The sequence below is a fragment of the Kogia breviceps genome, chromosome 6 (assembly GCF_026419965.1).
Source record: "Kogia breviceps isolate mKogBre1 chromosome 6, mKogBre1 haplotype 1, whole genome shotgun sequence".
Classification (NCBI taxonomy): domain Eukaryota; kingdom Metazoa; phylum Chordata; class Mammalia; order Artiodactyla; family Physeteridae; genus Kogia; species Kogia breviceps.
This window is the reverse complement of record NC_081315.1, coordinates 78538941-78558706: the sequence shown is the minus strand read 5'-3', so window position 1 is coordinate 78558706 and position 19766 is coordinate 78538941.

Genomic DNA, 19766 nt, shown 5'->3' with positions numbered 1-19766 from the left:
AATATGGAATGGACACGACCTACTCCTTGCTCAATCAACTCGACTCACCAGACCTTGTTCATCGCACAAGTATCTATCCGACTAGTAAGCATCTTAAAAGCTAAGTCTTGATATCTCTGTGTAAGTGCATCAAGTGTGTGTAAAGCCGCCTAAAACCAGCAGGGAAAATCAGCTCAGACCCATTCTGAGGATACATTCCCAACACAAAGAAGAAACAAGCAGGGCAAAACAGAGAGAAATTCTTCCAAAATGCGTTCAGGGACTGGCATGCAACCAGTATTGACCACATATACAGCCCCAGCGGCAGAAGACATAAGGCTGGACACTCTTGGGGCTGAGACGATGGGTGAGGTTGGGAAAGCAAATGCAGACCCTTGAAAGGAATCCTGCGTGCTCCCCATTCCATGGGTCCCAACTCTCCAGGTTCAACGCAATCTTCCGACAGCGAAAGCACTCATTGGAAACCCAGCGGATGCTACACCGTGGGATCGGGAAAGCTTTCTGAAACTCACCTCAGTTTTCATCTCCTGGTGCTCGTGTTCTCCATTCAGGCCCCCTTACTAACAATCTCCCCACTTGGAGACTCGGCGCCTTTCCATGCCTCTTTCGTACCGTCTGCAATTTGTCCGCAGGATGAACTGCAAGAGGGGGAACCAATGAGAGACTCGCTGGAGGTGTTTGGTCGGGCACATGTCACTCTCATTTCCCATCACGAAGAAGAATTCACCAGAGGTTCAGCCTGCCACCGCGGATCGACAATAGGGCGTGAAGCCATCCAGCCGTGTTGCGTCCCACTCACAAAAAAGCGACTTGGGAAATGGAGCTCAGGGGCACTGCACTTCCCAAACCTGCAGAGTTCTAAACGATAACTATCGCCCCAAAATATATTGAGGTCAGGCTACGAAGAGGCGTTGAACGCAAGGCAGAATTGCAGGAAACGGATGTCAACGGGTACATCGGAATGGCCCCGATAGCACATGAAAAGCGCCAGAACGTGGACAATGATGCGGTTGGCCAAAAAGGGCGTATGCGTTTTTTCCTGAATATATTCAGGAAAAAACGCATACGCCCTTTTTGGCCAACCAAGCAACCTGGGAGAGCAAATCAGCACTACAAAGAAATCTCTCGCCCCCCCCCCCCCCGGGGCAAAAGGGCCAGGCGAAAAAAGTCTAAAAACCAGAAAGGCAGGACAGGCCACGGAGTCAAGGGAGCCTTGTTAAGCTGATGGGCGGGATGTCAATGGCCAACAGCCAATCTTCACAAGTGTATCCTCTTTCCCAAACCATGTAAAACACAGAACCACAGAGCATAGGGCACTTCCACACATGGGCGTTGACCTTGGGAAAATGAAAAAATCAACCAGACACAGGGACCCCAAAGTTGAGGGCTGCTGTCTTGACAAGAACCTCCACTCCGGTACACGTTTCATATCCCAGGAAAGAGCCAAGTGGACAAGTGGACAAAGACAAGTGGACAAGTGGACAAGTGGTGCTACGTAGGTCCAATGGAGTGTCACTCAGCCATGAAATCCACGTCATGAGGCTGGTAGCAGCATCCTGAATGGATTTAGATACGATCATCCTCAGTGAAATAAGTCCCACAAAAAAAGAAACTTATGATATCACTTATCGAGGGAATGTAAAAATGGCTCCCCATGAACTGAATCCCCAAACAGAACAGAGTCACGCTTTTAGAAAACACACTTATGCCTGCTTCAGGGGAAAGGTGAGGTGGGGTGACGCATAAAACTCGAGTTTGAAATGAGCACAGATACCCTTTCGAAAACCGAATATGGAATGGACACGACCTACTCCTTGCTCAATCAACTGGACTCACCAGACCCTGTTCATCGCACAAGTATCTATCCGACTAGTAAGCATCTTAAAACTAAGTCTTGATATCTCTGTGTAAGTGCATCAAGTGTGTGTAAAGCGGCCTAAAACCAGCAGGGAAAATCAGCTCAGACCCATTCTGAGGATACATTTCCAACACAAAGAAGAAACAAGCAGGGCAAAACAGAGAGAAATTCTTCCAAAATGCGTTCAGGGACTGGCATGCAACCAGGATTGACCACATCTACAGCCCCAGCGGCAGAAGACATAAGGCTGGACACTCTTGGGGCTGAGACGATTGGTGAGGTTGGGAAAGCAAATGCAGACCCTTGAAAGGAATCCTGCGTGCTCCCCATTCCATGGGTCCCAACTCTCCAGGTTCAACGCAATCTTCCGACAGCGAAAGCACTCATTGGAAACCCAGCGGATGCTACACCGTGGGATCGGGAAAGCTTTCTGAAACTCACCTCAGTTTTCATCTCCTGGTGCTCGTGTTCTCCATTCAGGCCCCCTTACTAACAATCTCCCCACTTGGAGACTCGGCGCCTTTCCATGCCTCTTTCGTACCGTCTGCAATTTGTCCGCAGGATGAACTGCAAGAGGGGGAACCAATAAGAGACTCGCTGGAGGTGTTTGGTCGGGCACATGTCACTCTCATTTCCCATCACGAAGAAGAATTCACCAGAGGTTCAGCCTGCCACCGCGGATCGACAATAGGGCGTGAAGCCATCCAGCCGTGTTGAGTCCCACTCAAAAAAAAGCGCCTTGGGAAATGGAGCTCAGGGGCACTGCACTTCCCAAACCTGCAGAGTTCTAAACGATAACTATCGCCCCCAAATATATTGAGGTCAGGCTACGAAGAGGCGTTGAACGCAAGGCAGAATTGCAGGAAACGGATGTCAACGGGTACATCGGAATGGCCCCGATAGCACATGAAAAGCGCCAGAACGTGGACAATGATGCGGTTGGCCAAAAAGGGCGTATGCGTTTTTTCCTGAATATATTCAGGAAAAAACGCATACGCCCTTTTTGGCCAACCAAGCAACCTGGGAGAGCAAATCAGCACTACAAAGAAATCTCTCACCCCCCCCCGGGGCAAAAGGGCCAGGCGAAAAAAGTCTAAAAACCAGAAAGGCAGGACAGCCCACGGAGTCAAGGGAGCCTTGTTAAGCTGATGGGCGGGATGTCAATGGCCAACAGCCAATCTTCACAAGTGTATCCTCTTTCCCAAACCATGTAAAACACAGAACCCCCCAGCATAGGGCACTTCCACACATGGGCGTTGACCTTGGGAAAATGAAAAAATCAACCAGACACAGGGACCCCAAAGTTGAGGGCTGCTGTCTTGACAAGAACCTCCACTCCGGTACACGTTTCATATCCCAGGAAAGAGCCAAGTGGACAAGTGGACAAAGACAAGTGGACAAGTGGACAAGTGGTGCTACGTAGGTCCAATGGAGTGTCACTCAGCCATGAAATCCACGTCATGAGGCTGGTAGCAGCATCCTGAATGGATTTAGGTACGATCATCCTCAGTGAAATAAGTCCCACAAAAAAAGAAACTTATGATATCACTTATCGAGGGAATGTAAAAATGGCTCCCCATGAACTGAATCCCCAAACAGAACAGAGTCACGCTTTTAGAAAACACACTTATGCCTGCTTCAGGGGAAAGGTGAGGTGGGGTGACGCATAAAACTCGAGTTTGAAATGAGCACAGATACCCTTCCGAAAACCGAATATGGAATGGACACGACCTACTCCTTGCTCAATCAACTCGACTCACCAGACCTTGTTCATCGCACAAGTATCTATCCGACTAGTAAGCATCTTAAAAGCTAAGTCTTGATATCTCTGTGTAAGTGCATCAAGTGTGTGTAAAGCCGCCTAAAACCAGCAGGGAAAATCAGCTCAGACCCATTCTGAGGATACATTCCCAACACAAAGAAGAAACAAGCAGGGCAAAACAGAGAGAAATTCTTCCAAAATGCGTTCAGGGACTGGCATGCAACCAGTATTGACCACATATACAGCCCCAGCGGCAGAAGACATAAGGCTGGACACTCTTGGGGCTGAGACGATGGGTGAGGTTGGGAAAGCAAATGCAGACCCTTGAAAGGAATCCTGCGTGCTCCCCATTCCATGGGTCCCAACTCTCCAGGTTCAACGCAATCTTCCGACAGCGAAAGCACTCATTGGAAACCCAGCGGATGCTACACCGTGGGATCGGGAAAGCTTTCTGAAACTCACCTCAGTTTTCATCTCCTGGTGCTCGTGTTCTCCATTCAGGCCCCCTTACTAACAATCTCCCCACTTGGAGACTCGGCGCCTTTCCATGCCTCTTTCGTACCGTCTGCAATTTGTCCGCAGGATGAACTGCAAGAGGGGGAACCAATGAGAGACTCGCTGGAGGTGTTTGGTCGGGCACATGTCACTCTCATTTCCCATCACGAAGAAGAATTCACCAGAGGTTCAGCCTGCCACCGCGGATCGACAATAGGGCGTGAAGCCATCCAGCCGTGTTGCGTCCCACTCACAAAAAAGCGACTTGGGAAATGGAGCTCAGGGGCACTGCACTTCCCAAACCTGCAGAGTTCTAAACGATAACTATCGCCCCAAAATATATTGAGGTCAGGCTACGAAGAGGCGTTGAACGCAAGGCAGAATTGCAGGAAACGGATGTCAACGGGTACATCGGAATGGCCCCGATAGCACATGAAAAGCGCCAGAACGTGGACAATGATGCGGTTGGCCAAAAAGGGCGTATGCGTTTTTTCCTGAATATATTCAGGAAAAAACGCATACGCCCTTTTTGGCCAACCAAGCAACCTGGGAGAGCAAATCAGCACTACAAAGAAATCTCTCGCCCCCCCCCCCCCGGGGCAAAAGGGCCAGGCGAAAAAAGTCTAAAAACCAGAAAGGCAGGACAGGCCACGGAGTCAAGGGAGCCTTGTTAAGCTGATGGGCGGGATGTCAATGGCCAACAGCCAATCTTCACAAGTGTATCCTCTTTCCCAAACCATGTAAAACACAGAACCACAGAGCATAGGGCACTTCCACACATGGGCGTTGACCTTGGGAAAATGAAAAAATCAACCAGACACAGGGACCCCAAAGTTGAGGGCTGCTGTCTTGACAAGAACCTCCACTCCGGTACACGTTTCATATCCCAGGAAAGAGCCAAGTGGACAAGTGGACAAAGACAAGTGGACAAGTGGACAAGTGGTGCTACGTAGGTCCAATGGAGTGTCACTCAGCCATGAAATCCACGTCATGAGGCTGGTAGCAGCATCCTGAATGGATTTAGATACGATCATCCTCAGTGAAATAAGTCCCACAAAAAAAGAAAGTTATGATATCACTTATCGAGGGAATGTAAAAATGGCTCCCCATGAACTGAATCCCCAAACAGAACAGAGTCACGCTTTTAGAAAACACACTTATGCCTGCTTCAGGGGAAAGGTGAGGTGGGGTGACGCATAAAACTCGAGTTTGAAATGAGCACAGATACCCTTTCGAAAACCGAATATGGAATGGACACGACCTACTCCTTGCTCAATCAACTGGACTCACCAGACCCTGTTCATCGCACAAGTATCTATCCGACTAGTAAGCATCTTAAAACTAAGTCTTGATATCTCTGTGTAAGTGCATCAAGTGTGTGTAAAGCGGCCTAAAACCAGCAGGGAAAATCAGCTCAGACCCATTCTGAGGATACATTTCCAACACAAAGAAGAAACAAGCAGGGCAAAACAGAGAGAAATTCTTCCAAAATGCGTTCAGGGACTGGCATGCAACCAGGATTGACCACATCTACAGCCCCAGCGGCAGAAGACATAAGGCTGGACACTCTTGGGGCTGAGACGATTGGTGAGGTTGGGAAAGCAAATGCAGACCCTTGAAAGGAATCCTGCGTGCTCCCCATTCCATGGGTCCCAACTCTCCAGGTTCAACGCAATCTTCCGACAGCGAAAGCACTCATTGGAAACCCAGCGGATGCTACACCGTGGGATCGGGAAAGCTTTCTGAAACTCACCTCAGTTTTCATCTCCTGGTGCTCGTGTTCTCCATTCAGGCCCCCTTACTAACAATCTCCCCACTTGGAGACTCGGCGCCTTTCCATGCCTCTTTCGTACCGTCTGCAATTTGTCCGCAGGATGAACTGCAAGAGGGGGAACCAATAAGAGACTCGCTGGAGGTGTTTGGTCGGGCACATGTCACTCTCATTTCCCATCACGAAGAAGAATTCACCAGAGGTTCAGCCTGCCACCGCGGATCGACAATAGGGCGTGAAGCCATCCAGCCGTGTTGAGTCCCACTCAAAAAAAAGCGCCTTGGGAAATGGAGCTCAGGGGCACTGCACTTCCCAAACCTGCAGAGTTCTAAACGATAACTATCGCCCCCAAATATATTGAGGTCAGGCTACGAAGAGGCGTTGAACGCAAGGCAGAATTGCAGGAAACGGATGTCAACGGGTACATCGGAATGGCCCCGATAGCACATGAAAAGCGCCAGAACGTGGACAATGATGCGGTTGGCCAAAAAGGGCGTATGCGTTTTTTCCTGAATATATTCAGGAAAAAACGCATACGCCCTTTTTGGCCAACCAAGCAACCTGGGAGAGCAAATCAGCACTACAAAGAAATCTCTCACCCCCCCCCGGGGCAAAAGGGCCAGGCGAAAAAAGTCTAAAAACCAGAAAGGCAGGACAGCCCACGGAGTCAAGGGAGCCTTGTTAAGCTGATGGGCGGGATGTCAATGGCCAACAGCCAATCTTCACAAGTGTATCCTCTTTCCCAAACCATGTAAAACACAGAACCCCCCAGCATAGGGCACTTCCACACATGGGCGTTGACCTTGGGAAAATGAAAAAATCAACCAGACACAGGGACCCCAAAGTTGAGGGCTGCTGTCTTGACAAGAACCTCCACTCCGGTACACGTTTCATATCCCAGGAAAGAGCCAAGTGGACAAGTGGACAAAGACAAGTGGACAAGTGGACAAGTGGTGCTACGTAGGTCCAATGGAGTGTCACTCAGCCATGAAATCCACGTCATGAGGCTGGTAGCAGCATCCTGAATGGATTTAGATACGATCATCCTCAGTGAAATAAGTCCCACAAAAAAAGAAACTTATGATATCACTTATCGAGGGAATGTAAAAATGGCTCCCCATGAACTGAATCCCCAAACAGAACAGAGTCACGCTTTTAGAAAACACACTTATGCCTGCTTCAGGGGAAAGGTGAGGTGGGGTGACGCATAAAACTCGAGTTTGAAATGAGCACAGATACCCTTTCGAAAACCGAATATGGAATGGACACGACCTACTCCTTGCTCAATCAACTGGACTCACCAGACCCTGTTCATCGCACAAGTATCTATCCGACTAGTAAGCATCTTAAAACTAAGTCTTGATATCTCTGTGTAAGTGCATCAAGTGTGTGTAAAGCGGCCTAAAACCAGCAGGGAAAATCAGCTCAGACCCATTCTGAGGATACATTTCCAACACAAAGAAGAAACAAGCAGGGCAAAACAGAGAGAAATTCTTCCAAAATGCGTTCAGGGACTGGCATGCAACCAGGATTGACCACATCTACAGCCCCAGCGGCAGAAGACATAAGGCTGGACACTCTTGGGGCTGAGACGATTGGTGAGGTTGGGAAAGCAAATGCAGACCCTTGAAAGGAATCCTGCGTGCTCCCCATTCCATGGGTCCCAACTCTCCAGGTTCAACGCAATCTTCCGACAGCGAAAGCACTCATTGGAAACCCAGCGGATGCTACACCGTGGGATCGGGAAAGCTTTCTGAAACTCACCTCAGTTTTCATCTCCTGGTGCTCGTGTTCTCCATTCAGGCCCCCTTACTAACAATCTCCCCACTTGGAGACTCGGCGCCTTTCCATGCCTCTTTCGTACCGTCTGCAATTTGTCCGCAGGATGAACTGCAAGAGGGGGAACCAATAAGAGACTCGCTGGAGGTGTTTGGTCGGGCACATGTCACTCTCATTTCCCATCACGAAGAAGAATTCACCAGAGGTTCAGCCTGCCACCGCGGATCGACAATAGGGCGTGAAGCCATCCAGCCGTGTTGAGTCCCACTCAAAAAAAAGCGCCTTGGGAAATGGAGCTCAGGGGCACTGCACTTCCCAAACCTGCAGAGTTCTAAACGATAACTATCGCCCCCAAATATATTGAGGTCAGGCTACGAAGAGGCGTTGAACGCAAGGCAGAATTGCAGGAAACGGATGTCAACGGGTACATCGGAATGGCCCCGATAGCACATGAAAAGCGCCAGAACGTGGACAATGATGCGGTTGGCCAAAAAGGGCGTATGCGTTTTTTCCTGAATATATTCAGGAAAAAACGCATACGCCCTTTTTGGCCAACCAAGCAACCTGGGAGAGCAAATCAGCACTACAAAGAAATCTCTCACCCCCCCCCGGGGCAAAAGGGCCAGGCGAAAAAAGTCTAAAAACCAGAAAGGCAGGACAGCCCACGGAGTCAAGGGAGCCTTGTTAAGCTGATGGGCGGGATGTCAATGGCCAACAGCCAATCTTCACAAGTGTATCCTCTTTCCCAAACCATGTAAAACACAGAACCCCCCAGCATAGGGCACTTCCACACATGGGCGTTGACCTTGGGAAAATGAAAAAATCAACCAGACACAGGGACCCCAAAGTTGAGGGCTGCTGTCTTGACAAGAACCTCCACTCCGGTACACGTTTCATATCCCAGGAAAGAGCCAAGTGGACAAAGACGAGTGGACAAGTGGACAACGACAAGTGGACAAGTGGACAAGTGGTGCTACGTAGGTCCAATGCAGTGTCACTCAGCCATGAAATCCACGTCATGAGGCTGGTAGCAGCATCCTGAGTGGATTTAGGTACGATCATCCTCAGTGAAATCAGTCCCACAAAAAAAGAAACTTATGATATCACTTATCGAGGGAATGTAAAAATGGCTCCCCATGAACTGAATCCCCAAACAGAACAGAGTCACGCTTTTAGAAAACACACTTATGCCTGCTTCAGGGGAAAGGTGAGGTGGGGTGACGCATAAAACTCGAGTTTCAAATGAGCACAGATACCCTTCCGAAAACCGAATATGGAATGGACACGAACTACTCCTTGCTCAATCAACTGGACTCACCACACCCTGTTCATCGCACAAGTATCTATCCGACTAGTAAGCATCTTAAAAGCTAAGTCTTGATATCTCTGTGTAAGAGCATCAAGTGTCTGTAAAGCCGCCTAAAACCAGCAGGGAAAATCAGCTCAGACCCATTCTGAGGATACATTTCCAACACAAAGAAGAAACAAGCAGGGCAAAACAGAGAGAAATTCTTCCAAAATGCGTTCAGGGACTGGCATGCAACCAGGATTGACCACATCTACAGCCCCAGCGGCAGAAGACATAAGGCTGGACACTCTTGGGGCTGAGACGATGGGTGAGGTTGGGAAAGCAAATGCAGACCCTTGAAAGGAATCCTGCGTGCTCCCCATTCCATGGGTCCCAACTCTCCAGGTTCAACGCAATCTTCCGACAGCGAAAGCACTCATTGGAAACCCAGCGGATGCTACACCGTGGGATCGGGAAAGCTTTCTGAAAGTCACCTCAGTTTTCATCTCCTGGTGCTCGTGTTCTCCATTCAGGCCCCCTTACTAACAATCTCCCCACTTGGAGACTCGGCGCCTTTCCATGCCTCTTTCGTACCGTCTGCAATTTGTCCGCAGGATGAACTGCAAGAGGGGGAACCAATGAGAGACTCGCTGGAGGTGTTTGGTCGGGCACATGTCACTCTCATTTCCCATCACGAAGAAGAATTCACCAGAGGTTCAGCCTGCCACCGCGGATCGACAATAGGGCGTGAAGCCATCCAGCCGTGTTGCGTCCCACTCACACAAAAGCGAGTGGGGAAATGGAGCTCAGGGGCACTGCACTTCCCAAACCTGCAGAGTTCTAAACGATAACTATCGCCCCAAAATATATTGAGGTCAGGCTACGAAGAGGCGTTGAACGCAAGGCAGAATTGCAGGAAACGGATGTCAACGGGTACATCGGAATGGCCCCGATAGCACATGAAAAGCGCCAGAACGTGGACAATGATGCGGTTGGCCAAAAAGGGCGTATGCGTTTTTTCCTGAATATATTCAGGAAAAAACGCATACGCCCTTTTTGGCCAACCAAGCAACCTGGGAGAGCAAATCAGCACTACAAAGAAATCTCTCGCCCCCCCCCCCGGGGCAAAAGGGCCAGGCGAAAAAAGTCTAAAAACCAGAAAGGCAGGACAGGCCACGGAGTCAAGGGATCCTTGTTAAGCTGATGGGCGGGATGTCAATGGCCAACAGCCAATCTTCACAAGTGTATCCTCTTTCCCAAACCATGTAAAACACAGAACCACAGAGCATAGGGCACTTCCACACATGGGCGTTGACCTTGGGAAAATGAAAAAATCAACCAGACACAGGGACCCCAAAGTTGAGGGCTGCTGTCTTGACAAGAACCTCCACTCCGGTACACGTTTCATATCCCAGGAAAGAGCCAAGTGGACAAAGACGAGTGGACAAGTGGACAACGACAAGTGGACAAGTGGACAAGTGGTGCTACGTAGGTCCAATGCAGTGTCACTCAGCCATGAAATCCACGTCATGAGGCTGGTAGCAGCATCCTGAGTGGATTTAGGTACGATCATCCTCAGTGAAATCAGTCCCACAAAAAAAGAAACTTATGATATCACTTATCGAGGGAATGTAAAAATCGCTCCCCATGAAATGAATCCCCAAACAGAACAGAGTCACGCTTTTAGAAAACACACTTATGCCTGCTTCAGGGGAAAGGTGAGGTGGGGTGACGCATAAAACTCGAGTTTGAAATGAGCACAGATACCCTTCCGAAAACCGAATATGGAATGGACACGACCTACTCCTTGCTCAATCAACTGGACTCACCACACCCTGTTCATCGCACAAGTATCTATGCGACTAGTAAGCATCTTAAAAGCTAAGGCTTGATATCTCTGTGTAAGTGCATCAAGTGTGTGTAAAGCGGCCTAAAACCAGCAGGGAAAATCAGCTCAGACCCATTCTGAGGATACATTTCCAACATAAAGAAGAAACAAGCAGGGCAAAACAGAGAGAAATTCTTCCAAAATGCGTTCAGGGACTGGCATGCAACCAGGATTGACCACATCTACAGCCCCAGCGGCAGAAGACATAAGGCTGGACACTCTTGGGGCTGAGACGATGGGTGAGGTTGGGAAAGCAAATGCAGACCCTTGAAAGAAATCCTGCGTGCTCCCCATTCCATGGGTCCCAACTCTCCAGGTTCAACGCAATCTTCCGACAGCGAAAGCACTCATTGGAAACCCTGCGGATGCTACACCGTGGGATCGGGAAAGCTTTCTGAAACTCACCTCAGTTTTCATCTCCTGGTGCTCGTGTTCTCCATTCAGGCCCCCTTACTAACAATCTCCCCACTTGGAGACTCGGCGCCTTTCCATGCCTCTTTCGTACCGTCTGCAATTTGTCCGCAGGATGAACTGCAAGAGGGGGAACCAATGAGAGACTCGCTGGAGGTGTTTGGTCGGGCACATGTCACTCTCATTTCCCATCACGAAGAAGAATTCACCAGAGGTTCAGCCTGCCACCGCGGATCGACAATAGGGCGTGAAGCCATCCAGCCGTGTTGCGTCCCACTCACACAAAAGCGACTTGGGAAATGGAGCTCATGGGCACTGCACTTCCCAAACCTGCAGAGTTCTAAACGATAACTATCGCCCCAAAATATATTGAGGTCAGGCTACGAAGAGGCGTTGAACGCAAGGCAGAATTGCAGGAAACGGATGTGAACGGGTACATCGGAATGGCCCCGATAGCACATGAAAAGCGCCAGAACGTGGACAATGATGCGGTTGGCCAAAAAGGGCGTATGCGTTTTTTCCTGAATATATTCAGGAAAAAACGCATACGCCCTTTTTGGCCAACCAAGCAACGTGGGAGAGCAAATCAGCACTACAAAGAAATCTCTCGCCCCCCCCCCCCGGGGCAAAAGGGCCAGGCGAAAAAAGTGTAAAAACCAGAAAGGCAGGACAGGCCACGGAGTCAAGGGAGCCTTGTTAAGCTGATGGGCGGGATGTCAATGGCCAACAGCCAATCTTCACAAGTGTATCCTCTTTCCCAAACCATGTAAAACACAGAACCACCCAGCATAGGGCACTTCCACACATGAGCGTTGACCTTGGGAAAATGAAAAAATCAACCAGACACAGGGACCCCAAAGTTGAGGGCTGCTGTCTTGACAAGAACCTCCACTCCGGTACACGTTTCATATCCCAGGAAAGAGCCAAGTGGACAAAGACGAGTGGACAAGTGGACAAAGACAAGTGGACAAGTGGACAAGTGGTGCTACGTAGGTCCAATGGAGTGTCACTCAGCCATGAAATCCACGTCATGAGGCTGGTAGCAGCATCCTGAGTGGATTTAGGTACGATCATCCTCAGTGAAATCAGTCCCACAAAAAAAGAAACTTATGATATCACTTATCGAGGGAATGTAAAAATCGCTCCCCATGAAATGAATCCCCAAACAGAACAGAGTCACGCTTTTAGAAAACACACTTATGCCTGCTTCAGGGGAAAGGTGAGGTGGGGTGACGCATAAAACTCGAGTTTCAAATGAGCACAGATACCCTTCCGAAAACCGAATATGGAATGGACACGACCTACTCCTTGCTCAATCAACTGGACTCACCAGACCCTGTTCATCGCACAAGTATCTATCCGACTAGTAAGCATCTTAAAAGCTAAGTCTTGATATCTCTGTGTAAGTGCATCAAGTGTGTGTAAAGTGGCCTAAAACCAGCAGGGAAAATCAGCTCAGACCCATTCTGAGGATACATTTCCAACATAAAGAAGAAACAAGCAGGGCAAAACAGAGAGAAATTCTTCCAAAATGCGTTCAGGGACTGGCATGCAACCAGGATTGACCACATCTACAGCCCCAGCGGCAGAAGACATAAGGCTGGACACTCTTGGGGCTGAGACGATTGGTGAGGTTGGGAAAGCAAATGCAGACCCTTGAAAGGAATCCTGCGTGCTCCCCATTCCATGGGTCCCAACTCTCCAGGTTCAACGCAATCTTCCGACAGCGAAAGCACTCATTGGAAACCCAGCGGATGCTACACCGTGGGATCGGGAAAGCTTTCTGAAACTCACCTCAGTTTTCATCTCCTGGTGCTAGTGTTCTCCATTCAGGCCCCCTTACTAACAATCTCCCCACTTGGAGACTCGGCGCCTTTCCATGCCTCTTTCGTACCGTCTGCAATTTGTCCGCAGGATGAACTGCAAGAGGGGGAACCAATGAGAGACTCGCTGGAGGTGTTTGGTCGGGCACATGTCACTCTCATTTCCCATCACGAAGAAGAATTCACCAGAGGTTCAGCCTGCCACCGCGGATCGACAATAGGGCGTGAAGCCATCCAGCCGTGTTGCGTCCCACTCACACAAAAGCGACTTGGGAAGTGGAGCTCAGGGGCACTGCACTTCCCAAACCTGCAGAGTTCTAAACGATAACTATCGCCCCAAAATATATTGAGGTCAGGCTACGAAGAGGCGTTGAACGCAAGGCAGAATTGCAGGAAACGGATGTCAAGGGGTACATCGCAATGGCCCGGATAGCACATGAAAAGCGCCAGAACGTGGACAATGATGCGGTTGGCCAAAAAGGGCGTATGCGTTTTTTCCTGAATATATTCAGGAAAAAACGCATACGCCCTTTTTGGCCAACCAAGCAACCTGGGAGAGCAAATCAGCACTACAAAGAAATCTCTCGCCCCCCCCCCGCCCGGGGCAAACGGGCCAGGCGAAAAAAGTCTAAAAACCAGAAAGTCAGGACAGCCCACGGAGTCAAGGGAGCCTTGTTAAGCTGATGGGCGGGATGTCAATGGCCAACAGCCAATCTTCACAAGTGTATCCTCTTTCCCAAACCATGTAAAACACAGAACCACAGAGCATAGGGCACTTCCACACATGGGCGTTGACCTTGGGAAAATGAAAAAATCAACCAGACACAGGGACCCCAACGTTGAGGGCTGCTGTCTTGACAAGAACCTCCACTCCGGTACACGTTTCATATCCCAGGAAAGAGCCAAGTGGACAAAGACGAGTGGACAAGTGGACAACGACAAGTGGACAAGTGGACAAGTGGTGCTACGTAGGTCCAATGCAGTGTCACTCAGCCATGAAATCCACGTCATGAGGCTGGTAGCAGCATCCTGAGTGGATTTAGGTACGATCATCCTCAGTGAAATCAGTCCCACAAAAAAAGAAACTTATGATATCACTTATCGAGGGAATGTAAAAATCGCTCCCCATGAAATGAATCCCCAAACAGAACAGAGTCACGCTTTTAGAAAACACACTTATGCCTGCTTCAGGGGAAAGGTGAGGTGGGGTGACGCATAAAACTCGAGTTTGAAATGAGCACAGATACCCTTCCGAAAACCGAATATGGAATGGACACGACCTACTCCTTGCTCAATCAACTGGACTCACCAGACCCTGTCATCGCACAATTATCTATGCGACTAGTAAGCATCTTAAAAGCTAAGGCTTGATATCTCTGTGTAAGTGCATCAAGTGTGTGTAAAGCGGCCTAAAACCAGCAGGGAAAATCAGCTCAGACCCATTCTGAGGATACATTTCCAACATAAAGAAGAAAGAAGCAGGGCAAAACATAGAGAAATTCTTCCAAAATGCGTTCAGGGACTGGCATGCAACCAGGATTGACCACATCTACAGCCCCAGCGGCAGAAGACATAAGGCTGGACACTCTTGGGGCTGAGACGATGGGTGAGGTTGGGAAAGCAAATGCAGACCCTTGAAAGGAATCCTGCGTGCTCCCCATTCCATGGGTCCCAACTCTCCAGGTTCAACGCAATCTTCCGACAGCGAAAGCACTCATTGGAAACCCAGCGGATGCTACACCGTGGGATCGGGAAAGCTTTCTGAAACTCACCTCAGTTTTCATCTCCTGGTGCTCGTGTTCTCCATTCAGGCCCCCTTACTAACAATCTCCCCACTTGGAGACTCGGCGCCTTTCCATGCCTCTTTCGTACCGTCTGCAATTTGTCCGCAGGATGAACTGCAAGAGGGGGAACCAATGAGAGACTCGCTGGAGGTGTTTGGTCGGGCACATGTCACTCTCATTTCCCATCACGAAGAAGAATTCACCAGAGGTTCAGCCTGCCACCGCGGATCGACAATAGGGCGTGAAGCCATCCAGCCGTGTTGCGTCCCACTCACACAAAAGCGACTTGGGAAGTGGAGCTCAGGGACACTGCACTTCCCAAACCTGCAGAGTTCTAAACGATAACTATCGCCCCAAAATATATTGAGGTCAGGCTACGAAGAGGCGTTGAACGCAAGGCAGAATTGCAGGAAACGGATGTCAACGGGTACATCGGAATGGCCCCGATAGCACATGAAAAGCGCCAGAACGTGGACAATGATGCGGTTGGCCAAAAAGGGCGTATGCGTTTTTTCCTGAATATATTCAGGAAAAAACGCATACGCCCTTTTTGGCCAACCAAGCAACCTGGGAGAGCAAATCAGCACTACAAAGAAATCTCTCGCCCCCCCCCCCCCCGGGGCAAAAGGGCCAGGCGAAAAAAGTCTAAAAACCAGAAAGGCAGGACAGGCCACGGAGTCAAGGGAGCCTTGTTAAGCTGATGGGCGGGATGTCAATGGCCAACAGCCAATCTTCACAAGTGTATCCTCTTTCCCAAACCATGTAAAACACAGAACCACAGAGCATAGGGCACTTCCACACATGGGCGTTGACCTTGGGAAAATGAAAAAATCAACCAGACACAGGGACCCCAAAGTTGAGGGCTGCTGTCTTGACAAGAACCTCCACTCCGGTACACGTTTCATATCCCAGGAAAGAGCCAAGTGGACAAAGACGAGTGGACAAGTGGACAACGACAAGAGGACAAGTGGACAAGTGGTGCTACGTAGGTCCAATGGAGTGTCACTCAGCCATGAAATCCACGTCATGAGGCTGGTAGCAGCATCCTGAGTGGATTTAGGTACGATCATCCTCAGTGAAATCAGTCCCACAAAAAAAGAAACTTATGATATCACTTATCGAGGGAATGTAAAAATCGCTCCCCATGAACGGAATCCCCAAACAGAACAGAGTCACGCTTTTAGAAAACACACTTATGCCTGCTTCAGGGGAAAGGTGAGGTGGGGTGACGCATAAAACTCGAGTTTGAAATGAGCACAGATACCCTTCCGAAAACCGAATATGGAATGGACACGACCTACTCCTTGCTCAATCAACTGGACTCACCAGACCCTGTTCATCGCACAAGTATCTATGCGACTAGTAAGCATCTTAAAAGCTAAGTCTTGATATCTCTATGTAAGTGCATCAAGTGTGTGTAAAGCGGCCTAAAACCAGCAGGGAAAATCAGCTCAGACCCATTCTGAGGATACATTTCCAACATAAAGAAGAAAGAAGCAGGGCAAAACAGAGAGAAATTCTTCCAAAATGCGTTCAGGGACTGGCATGCAACCAGGATTGACCACATCTGCAGCCCCAGCGGCAGAAGACATAAGGCTGGACACTCTTGGGGCTGAGACGATGGGTGAGGTTGGGAAAGCAAATGCAGACCCTTGAAAGGAATCCTGCGTGCTCCCCATTAAATGGGTCCCAACTCTCCAGGTTCAACGCAATCTTCCGACAGCGAAAGCACTCATTGGAAACCCAGCGGATGCTACACCGTGGGATCGGGAAAGCTTTCTGAAACTCACCTCAGTTTTCATCTCCTGGTGCTCGTGTTCTCCATTCAGGACTCCTTACTAACAATCTCCCCACTTGGAGACTCGGCGCCTTTCCATGCCTCTTTCGTACCGTCTGCAATTTGTCCGCAGGATGAACTGCAAGAGGGGGAACCAATGAGAGACTCGCTGGAGGTGTTTGGTCGGGCACATGTCACTCTCATTTCCCATCACGAAGAAGAATTCACCAGAGGTGCAGCCTGCCACCGCGGATCGACAATAGGGCGTGAAGCCATCCAGCCGTGTTGCGTCCCACTCACACAAAAGCGACTTGGGAATTGGAGCTCAGGGGCACTGCACTTCCCAAACCTGCAGAGTTCTAAACGATAACTATCGCCCCAAAATATATTGAGGTCAGGCTACGAAGAGGCGTTGAACGCAAGGCAGAATTGCAGGAAACGGATGTCAACGGGTACATCGGAATGGCCCCGATAGCACATGAAAAGCGCCAGAACGTGGACAATGATGCGGTTGGCCAAAAAGGGCGTATGCGTTTTTTCCTGAATATATTCAGGAGAAAACGCATACGCCCTTTTTGGCCAACCAAGCAACCTGGGAGAGCAAATCAGCACTACAAAGAAATCTCTCCCCCCCCCTCCCCGGGGCAAAAGGGCCAGGCGAAAAAAGTCTAAAAACCAGAAAGGCAGGACAGACCACGGAGCCAAGGGAGCCTTGTTAAGCTGATGGGCGGGATGTCAATGGCCAACAGCCAATCTTCACAAGTGTATCCTCTTTCCCAAACCATGTAAAACACAGAACCACAGAGCATAGGGCACTTCCACACATGGGCGTTGACCTTGGGAAAATGAAAAAATCAACCAGACACAGGGACCCCAAAGTTGAGGGCTGCTGTCTTGACAAGAACCTCCACTCCGGTACACGTTTCATATCCCAGGAAAGAGCCAAGTGGACAAAGACGAGTGGACAAGTGGACAACGACAAGTGGACAAGTGGACAAGTGTTGCTACGTAGGTCCAATGCAGTGTCACTCAGCCATGAAATCCACGTCATGAGGCTGGTAGCAGCATCCTGAGTGGATTTAGGTACGATCATCCTCAGTGAAATCAGTCCCACAAAAAAAGAAACTTATGATATCACTTATCGAGGGAATGTAAAAATCGCTCCCCATGAACGGAATCCCCAAACAGAACAGAGTCATGCTTTTAGAAAACACACTTATGCCTGCTTCAGGGGAAAGGTGAGGTGGGGTGACGCATAAAACTCGAGTTTGAAATGAGCACAGATACCCTTCCGAAAACCGAATATGGAATGGACACGACCTACTCCTTGCTCAATCAACTGGACTCACCAGACCCTGTTCATCGCACAAGTATCTATCCGACTAGTAAGCATCTTAAAAGCTAAGTCTTGATATCTCTGTGTAAGTGCATCAAGTGTGTGTAAAGCGGCCTAAATCCAGCAGGAAAAATCAGCTCAGACCCATTCTGAGGATACATTTCCAACATAAAGAAGAAACAAGCAGGGCAAAACAGAGAGAAATTCTTCCAAAATGCGTTCAGGGACTGGCATGCAACCAGGATTGACCACATCTACAGCCCCAGCGGCAGAAGACATAAGGCTGGACACTCTTGGGGCTGAGACGATGGGTGAGGTTGGGAAAGCAAATGCAGACCCTTGAAAGGAATCCTGCGTGCTCCCCATTCCATGGGTCCCAACTCTCCAGGTTCAACGCAATCTTCCGACAGCGAAAGCACTCATTGGAAACCCAGCGGATGCTACACCGTGGGATCGGGAAAGCTTTCTGAAACTCACCTCAGTTTTCATCTCCTGGTGCTCGTGTTCTCCATTCAGGCCCCCTTACTAACAATCTCCCCACTTGGAGACTCGGCGCCTTTCCATGCCTCTTTCGTACCGTCTGCAATTTGTCCGCAGGATGAACTGCAAGAGGGGGAACCAATGAGAGACTCGCTGGAGGTGTTTGGTCGGGCACATGTCACTCTCATTTCCCATCACGAAGAAGAATTCACCAGAGGTGCAGCCTGCCACCGCGGATCGACAATAGGGCGTGAAGCCATCCAGCCGTGTTGCGTTCCACTCACACAAAAGCGACTTGGGAAATGGAGCTCAGGGGCACTGCACTTCCCAAACCTGCAGAGTTCTAAACGATAACTATCGCCCCAAAATATATTGAGGTCAGGCTACGAAGAGGCGTTGAACGCAAGGCAGAATTGCAGGAAACGGATGTCAACGGGTACATCGGAATGGCCCCGATAGCACATGAAAAGCGCCAGAACGTGGACAATGATGCGGTTGGCCAAAAAGGGCGTAGGCGTTTTTTCCTGAATATATTCAGGAAAAAACGCCTACGCCCTTTTTGGCCAACCAAGCAACCTGGGAGAGCAAATCAGCACTACAAAGAAATCTCTCGCCCCCCCCTCCCGGGGCAAAAGGGCCAGGCGAAAAAAGTCTAAAAACCAGAAAGGCAGGACAGGCCACGGAGTCAAGGGAGCCTTGTTAAGCTGATGGGCGGGATGTCAATGGCCAACAGCCAATCTTCACAAGTGTATCCTCTTTCCCAAACCATGTAAAACACAGAACCACAGAGCATAGGGCACTTCCACACATGGGCGTTGACCTTGGGAAAATGAAAAAATCAACCAGACACAGGGACCCCAAAGTTGAGGGCTGCTGTCTTGACAAGAACCTCCACTCCGGTACACGTTTCATATCCCAGGAAAGAGCCAAGTGGACAAAGACGAGAGGACAAGTGGACAAAGACAAGTGGACAAGTGGACAAGTGGTGCTACGTAGGTCCAATGGAGTGTCACTCAGCCATGAAATCCACGTCATGAGGCTGGTAGCAGCATCCTGAGTGGATTTAGGTACGATCATCCTCAGTGAAATCAGTCCCACAAAAAAAGAAACACATGATATCACTTATCGAGGGAATGTAAAAATCGCTCCCCATGAACGGAATCCCCAAACAGAACAGAGTCACGCTTTTAGAAAACACACTTATGCCTGCTTCAGGGGAAAGGTGAGGTGGGGTGACGCATAAAACTCGAGTTTGAAATGAACACAGATACCCTTCCGAAAACCGAATATGGAATGGACACGACCTACTCCTTG